Raw genomic sequence first — 8,357 nt, forward strand, 5'->3', positions numbered from 1 at the left:
CCTTTTCTGAAATTGAAATTATGATATGACACAGACTTGCTCATAAAAATGTCCTTTCCCCTGGTTGTTTTCATTCCACTGCTGCTTTTATGTAAATTCCTCCCCTTAAGTGCACCAGAGAGTTTAGGGTCACTGTCAGCCAGCACTGTGAAGAATGTACCTCTGAGTCCAAGCCATCCGAGGACACACTTCTGAATGGGGAGAACGAGGCAAAACATAACAAAAAATATGTCTGAGGGGAAAGATTTATGGTGACATGCAGCCAGTCTTTTACCCACTCTCTCCGGCAGAGTGGTTAGCTGTCTCCCTGCCAGATAAGAGAAGGCATGATAGGACTCCTCCCTAACCGACAACTGAATTTGTAAACAAGCGTGCAGCTTGTCTCCAAATGTTGATGCTGGGCTGAGAACCTTTGATTATTAACCTTATTCTGATCCGGATGGACCATAGCCTCCTATTTGAGCCACTCCCCTCAGGCAGGAGGCTATGGTCCATCCGGACCAGAACATGACCAGAACCTCTTGTCATAGGAACAGTTTCTTTCCCTCTGCCGTTGTACTCATGAACACTGCCTAAGCACTTTGCACTCACTGCACTGTTCACTTTTGATTGCATTACATATTTTATTTATGTATATATCATGTCTATTTTTAACTTTACTTAGCTATTTTTAATATCCGGTAGCTATTCATTGTCCATTGTTTTTGTATTCATTGTTCAATGTTTGTTGTTTGTGTTGCACCGAACCACCAGTTTCACAAGTTTCTATGTTTGTGAATCCTGTTCATTGACATATGGCAATAAACCATAATAAATATATATATATATATATATATATATATATATATATATATATATATTTTTCTTGGCAGAGTTTTTTTGCACCCCCTTCTATGTATCCAAACACTATTTTGGAATTGACAAATAAATCTAACGAAAGGAGAAAATCGGAAAATCGAAAGCAGTGTATTACGTATTCTAGCAAGTCAGGGGTATCGCCTCTGGATAGACAGGCTAGAATATCGAATGCCAACAGCACCCCCCTCGGGGTAAAAAAAATAATAAAAAAAAGTTATATATTTGTTTGAGTTTTTGCGCCCCCTTCTATATTTCCCAACACTAAGCCATCTGGGGCGCAATTCAGAAAGAAGAAAAAGGAAGGAGAGGAGAAACAAGCCAAGGAGAAGAAAGGTAATACATTTGAATTGTATAGTAAATGTAATTTCTGCAAAGATGCTAACAACTTTGAGCATTTAAAAAATCAAAATAATGAGGTGAGGTATCGACGAGCTATCCTTCAGAACGAAGCAGGTTATATCAGCTAATCAGAGAAGAGAATCCCATTGTTGAGGGTGATAACTAAATAATAACTACATGATCAAATAATGATAATACATACTTTTGTTAAATCATTTTAGGTTCACTTTTAAAATATCTGACACCACCTGCTGCACCAATTGACGAAGACCAGCCAGGCACCTCAGCTGCATCCTCAGGTGAGTACAAATGTGCCAGTAAATGTTCCTGATGATAAATAATTTAATGCAAGAGTGACAATATGTTGTGTCATGTCTAATCCAGTCAATATATTTGCTCTTGTGTGTTTATGTATAGGCCCAAAACCACTGCAAGGAACTTCAGATCAGCCTGCTACATCTCAGCCTGATTGCACCACTGATTCCACAGATCCCACCCATACATCCCTCTCAGGTGTGTGTCTCATGAATGTAAAGATTCTTAGCTATATACCTAATTGTTCTCATGTCCTCAGTTGGCTCAAGCATGTTCTCTTTAAAACAATATCAGGTTACGGTTTACTTGAGTTAATCTACATGAACTATTCATAATGCAGTCATATAGTAACATTACATTGTGTGATTACATATCTCATTTGGAAACATGTATTAAATATGCATGTGTATTAATATATGGAACCAACCATGTGCTCCATACTGTACCTGTGTAATTCACAACTGAATCTTCTCACCCACCCCTTCATTCTCATACAGAGCCATTCAAATATACAGATAGGTCATACAGACAGCTGAATATCAAGCAAGAATGGTTTTACCTACAACAATTGTGTGTGTGTGTGTGTGTGTGTGTGTGAAGTTACTGTGAAAATGTGGTGAGAAAGTGTGCTTTTTACATGCCCTCCAGATGCAGCAAAGACAGATGAGCCACTACCTACCGATCCTGCTGACTGGTCTTTACATCTGACAAGCACACTGAGGACAGAGTTTGTTCAGAGAGGACCCGGACCATATCAGGTTACACCCGACTTCATCTTTCCGAGGAGAGATGATGGGAGAAGTTGCCACCACCAGTACTTTAGCAGGATATTGGTCAATGGAGAAAGGGTCAAAAGAAGTTGGGTGACATATTCAAAAAAAGAAAACTGCTTTTGTTGCCAACTTTTTTCAAAACAAAAGCAAATTAATTTAACACATGGAGGACTAAACAATTGGAAAAATGCAAGTGCTGCTCTTTATGGGCATGAAAATAGTCCGGAACACTTGAAAAATATGACGGCATGGAAGGAAGTCTGGGAGTCCCTGCTCAGACTGCTGCCCCCGCGACCCGGCCCCGGATAAAGCGGCAGAAGATGGATGGATGGATGGATGGATGGAAGGAATTGGCTGTTCGCTTGAAACAAGGTTCAACTATCGACAAGCAAGAACAGGCCCTCCTTGAGGCAGAGAAGAATCGGTGGAGGGCAGTTCTGACACGACTGGTTTCTATTGTTCAATCGCTGGCCGTTGCGAAACATGGCATTTAGAGGCAGCACGGACGTACTCCACTCTCCTTCAAACAGATTTTTTTTGAAAGAGGTGGAGCTTTTGACTTGTTTGACCCTGTGATGAAGAACCACATCCAGAAGATACAGAATCAAACAATAAACCAGACCAATCCAAAATGAATTGATTGACTGCATCAGTGGAAAGATTATTTCTACATTGGTGCAGGAAATAAAGAAGTGCAAATATGTTTCCCTTATTTTGTATTGTACCCCAGATGCTAGCCACACTGAACAGCTGTCAGTAATCATCAGAATAGTTACTTTGGAAGAAGACCCCCAGGTTAAAGAGCACTTCATGGGATTCCTAGTAGCAGAGGAGTCCACGGGTGAAAGTTTGTCTGCCCTGATTTTGAAGAGGCTGGTGGAGTTAGGCATTGCCTTTGATGACTGCAGAGGACAGTCCTATGATAACGGCGCAAGGGAGTACAGGCCAGGCTACTAATTAACCCAAGGGCTTTGTTTGTGCCTTGTGGGGCACATACTCTCAATTTGGTCATTTCGGATGCTGCCAAAAGCTCCAAAGATGCAATCTCATTTTTAGGTATTGTGCAGAAGCTGTACTGCCTGTTTTCTGCCTCTACACAGAGATGGGCTATCCTCAAGAAGCACGTCAACCTTTCATTGAAAATGTGGTCTGAAACCAGATGGGAGAGCAGAGTGAAAGCGGTTGAACCTCTGCGATATGAAGCTGCGGCTGTGAGAGAGGCACTGCTTGAGGTGAGAAACCAGGCCAAAGAACCAATTATTAGGATTGAAGCCCAGTCTCTGGCATAAGAAGTGGGGTCATTCCGCTTCTCACTGTGCACAGTGGTCTGGTACGATTTGCTGAACCAAATTCAGCATGTGAGCAAACTCTTGCAGTCCCAAACTATGCAGGTGGATACAGCAGTAAGTCTATTGAAAAAGCTCTTGAGGCCTACAGAGCCACAGGCTTTGTGGCTGCACAGACGTCAGCCAAGGCTATGTGTGAGGAGATGAATGTGGACGCAGTCCTTGTGCAGAAGAGGCTAAAGTCCACAAAGAAGCACTTCTCCTACGAGTCTCCTGATGAGCCATTGACAGATGCCTTACACAGCCTAGAGCAGTGGTCCCCAAACTACGGCCCGCGGGCCGCATCCGGCCCGCCAAGCTTGTCCAAGTTATATTAAAAAATAATTTGATTTTTTATTTTTTCTCATGATCAAACTCATGATACTGTGGCTGGCCGTTCGCTTTACCTTTCGCCTGTAATGCCCACATTTCCCCAAGAGATGGCACTGTTCCGTCTAAGCTGCGCACCGCTCGCACATGAGCTCTATGGCGTGAAGAAAATAAAATTCACCACAAACGGCCACAGGGGCCAATCAAGCAGGAAGCGCAAGTGTTTGACACACTGTAGATCTTATGGACAGTAGAAGCACTGTCCAGGGGACACGTCGTGTTCTCTACATTTTTAGTTTCAAAACGCGGTGTGTTTTATTACAATCAGAATCATATTCACTGAGAAATTAGTCTTATTAGTCCCGCAGCGCACAGCGGACCACGGCCCGGGGCGCAGCGCGGACCGCGGACCGAGGCGCAGCGCGGACCGCGGGCACGTTCAATAGACAACTGGTGTGTCACTATTGTGTAAATGAGACTTTTTTGGCCAGACCTGACTCACGAGTCAAAAGACACATGTGCATCATTATCTGGACCATATTTCTGTGTAAATATCTCATGTCACAGTAACACTCACTCGATGAGTACGCGCTCAGGAGCAGATGACCCTGATGTGAAGACACAGGTAAATCAGCTCACACAGAGTCTTCAAGGACAGAGGGGACAGCTGTGATTTGTTCTAAAGCGGGTCTAAAGCAGGACTAAAGCGGACCGCGGGGTGCGCCACAGTGTTCCATCAAACCAAACTCTTTTGACAAAGCGTGGGCTAAATATTATGTACAACATAAAACAATACAAAATATAAGAAATAAATTGCTTTTTTACAGCCCAGTAATAGTTGTGGAGACTGTTGCACAAATGTGCAGCAGGTAAAAGACTGAGTCCATATTCATGCAGCAGCAGACATGTTTCTGCTCAAACTCAATATGAACTCGCTATTTTCATAGTTTAAGCTGATCTTAGTGACAAATGATTCATGTAGTAACTCAAATGAGTGTATTGTGTTTGTGTTCACAGTCACATTAGTGTGGACACAGCCTCACGGCCACATTAGTATGGACGCAGTCTCACGGTCACATTAGTGTGGACACAGTCTCACGGTCACATTAGTGTGGACACAGCCTCACGGCCACATTAGTATGGACGCAGTCTCACGGTCACATTAGTGTGGACACAGTCTCACGGTCACATTAGTGTGGACACAGCCTCACGGCCACATTAGTATGGACGCAGTCTCACGGTCACATTAGTGTGGACACAGTCTCACGGTCACATTAGTGTGGACACAGTCATGTTCATACTTTATTATACTCTGACCTGTGTTTTTACCTATGGCTGCTGATTTGTCCAGGTTTGTAGAGGTTTAGATGTTTTCCTCACAGAGCATCATTACAGAAGTTAGTTTTCTTGTAACCATGGTTCTATGAATCTATCGATTTTTTTGTTTTTGGTGGCTGCCCACGAGTCTGAAGGTTCACTGGTCCGAAGGTTCACTAGTCCGAAAATTCAGAAATTTTAAGGTTCACTAGTCCGAAGGTTCACGGGTCCGAAATTTCCCCGAAATTTTAAGGTTCACAAATCCAAAGGTTCACTGGTCCGAAGGTTTGCTAGTCCGAAGGCTAGTCCACGCAGCGGGCTCTCCTCCTTTGCCCTTCACACTGGCTTTTAAGACTTCTCTAGTGTTGATGCACTTTTTATGATTAAACTCATGTATTTTCCATAACCGACTTGTTTCTGTCCATAGCCTGAGCTCCTTATTGTATTATTAATGAATTAATTAACTCAAATAGCCCAGCAGTTTCGGCCGCGCACGGCGGCTCTGTAGACACAGTCTTGGCGAGCTGAATTTCCTTTTTGACTACCAATCCTACGATGATCGGATCACGCGTATTTCTATGCTTATGATCAAATGAAAGCATAGAGTGGAGGATTCTGATCACGCATATTTCTTGTGATCAAATGAAGGCATAGAACGGAGGATTCTGTTCACGCATTTTTCTTATGATCAAATGAGGGCATAAAGCGGAGGATTCGATATGTTCCCTTGTTATTTTTACATACACAATACAACTTGCGGTGCCACCTGTGAGCAGCTGGTACACTAAATGTTGTGATGAGCCCCAGTGCGTGTCTTCGTGCTTCGTGCGCATTTTACAGACTGACTACATCCTGATGCCGTCTGCACCTTCACTTTAGCCCTATGAGGAACTTTCGGACTAGTGAACCTTCGGACCAGTGAACCTTCGGACTAGCGAACTTTGGGACCAGTGAACCTTCGGACTAGCGAACCTTCGGACTAGTGAACCTTTAATACCTCGGACTTGTGAACCTTCGGACTAGCGAACCTTTGGACTCGTGGGGGGGTAACCTTTTTTTTTATATAAATATAAATGAGAAATGTTCGGCGGGCCGGATTAAAACGTTTGGGCCCGCGGGCCGTATGTTTGAGACCCCTGTAAGATCATTTATGGGTAGAAGAAATGCTAATAAAGAAACTGTGTAATTTGATTTTTTACAGACAAAGAGTTACAGGAATTGACACAGTATCAAAAGCTACAGCACATGAATGTCTTAATGTGAACAAAATGTCTGAAAGGTGTATATGACTCTGTAGAAATGTCCACATTAACCAAGGGGTAAATAACGCTGATTGGAGCGGACAATATGGGCCGTTGATTCCGGTTAGAGAATCAGGGGAAACTGGATTAAATTGAGAATGTCCTTTAATTTGTAATATGTGTGTGGTCTGGGAACAGAAAGACAGTAAACATGAATTAGTCACATTACTAAACGTCTACATTGCACAGTATATGCGGTTTTGAACTCGGGTTACATTAGTAACCTACATATGCGCCGATGACGGAGCTATTTTTAGAACAAGCTAGTTGACGGCGAAAACAGCGATAAGTAATGGATTGCGGCAGTTTAGCTGAATACAGTGCATTAACTGTCAAAGATAAGGATAAACATCAACAATATACAATTGATAAACATCAACACAACCAAATACTCACTTTTATAGTAATTACGCACACAATATGTGGTGCTGCTGAATAGTTAGCTTGAATAGTAACAGTAAAAGAGGGCCGTCCAGAAACACAGAACTAAACTTTGGTTCCCCCCTTAGTCTTTCTGACACAGCCGCCCCCAATTGTCAGTCAGGATAATTGTCCATCACCAGAAAGACTATCAGGAGCGCTGTCGTCATCTTCCACTAGCGGAGGAAGAGGAATCAGCCTGACGAGCGGACGGGTGTAGGTCTTCTCTCTCACCTTCATGGCCGCTGTACGTACCCGACCATCTGGTGCAGGGAATGTCTCTGTCACGGTGCCCACGGGCCAGGATGCTCTCGGGAAGCGAGGATCTACGATGAGGACCACCTGCCCACGCGGAGCTCCTTCACGTCAGTCTTCCACTTTCGTCGATCTTGTAGACCGGGTAGGTACTGGCGGATGAAGGATGACCAGAAGTTGTCGGCGAGCACCTGGCTGTGTCTCCATCGGTGTCTTCCCAGCAGGTCTTCACTGTCGTAGAGAGCTTGTGGAAGTGACGAATCTTTGCGTCCCATAAGCAGCATGTTGGGTATTACAGGGTCAGGATCTGCGACATCGGCTGAGACATATACAAGTGGCTTGGAGTTCAGGATGCCTTCCATCTCGATGAGTAGGGTGCGCAGGACCGGCTCAGGAACAACTTGCTCCTTTAGAATGACTCTCAGGGAAGCCTTTATCGACTTGACTTCTCTCTCCCACGTCCCTCCAAAGTGGGGAGCAGCTGGAGGATTGAACCGGAACTTGATTTTCTGCTCTGCAAGATGCTTTTGGAGTTGAGGGTTCATGGCTTGAAAGGCCTCTTGAAGTTCCCGACAGCCACCAGTGAAGTTTGTGCCATTGTCGCAGAGTATCTCGAATGGCTTCCCGCGACGTGCAACAAAGCGGCGGAGGCAAAGCAGGAAAGTGTCAGAGTCCAAACCTTCGAGTAGATCTAAGTGAAGGCACCTTGTTGTCATACATTTGAATAGAATGCCCCATCTCTTTTCTTGGCGGCGACCAGTCTTCACAAGGAATGGACCGAAGCAGTCAACTCTCACCGAGTAGAATGGTGGTTTGTAGAGCCGCAGTCATGTCGGTGGGAGATCTGCCATTCTTGGAGTTTGGGGTTTAAAAAACCCCAAACCTTAACCCTGACCCTAACCCTAACCATAACCCTAACCCTAACCCGGGGCGGTCAAATAGCGCATCAGTTTCAGGAGCCGCGGCACAAAATAACATGGCAGTTTCGGCCGCGCGCCGCGGCTCTGTAGATACTCCCTTTATTTAATGCCGTGGCGAGGCTCACACCCCATGACACGCCGCGCTCTGGGTTACTCCTGGATTGTTTTGGAAGCTGGGGTCCTATGTGTGTGTAGCCGGCTGAA

The sequence above is a fragment of the Eucyclogobius newberryi genome, unplaced genomic scaffold, assembly GCF_026437365.1.
Source record: "Eucyclogobius newberryi isolate DKJ021-1_F unplaced genomic scaffold, fEucNew1.0.hap1 SCAF_16, whole genome shotgun sequence".
Classification (NCBI taxonomy): domain Eukaryota; kingdom Metazoa; phylum Chordata; class Actinopteri; order Gobiiformes; family Gobiidae; genus Eucyclogobius; species Eucyclogobius newberryi.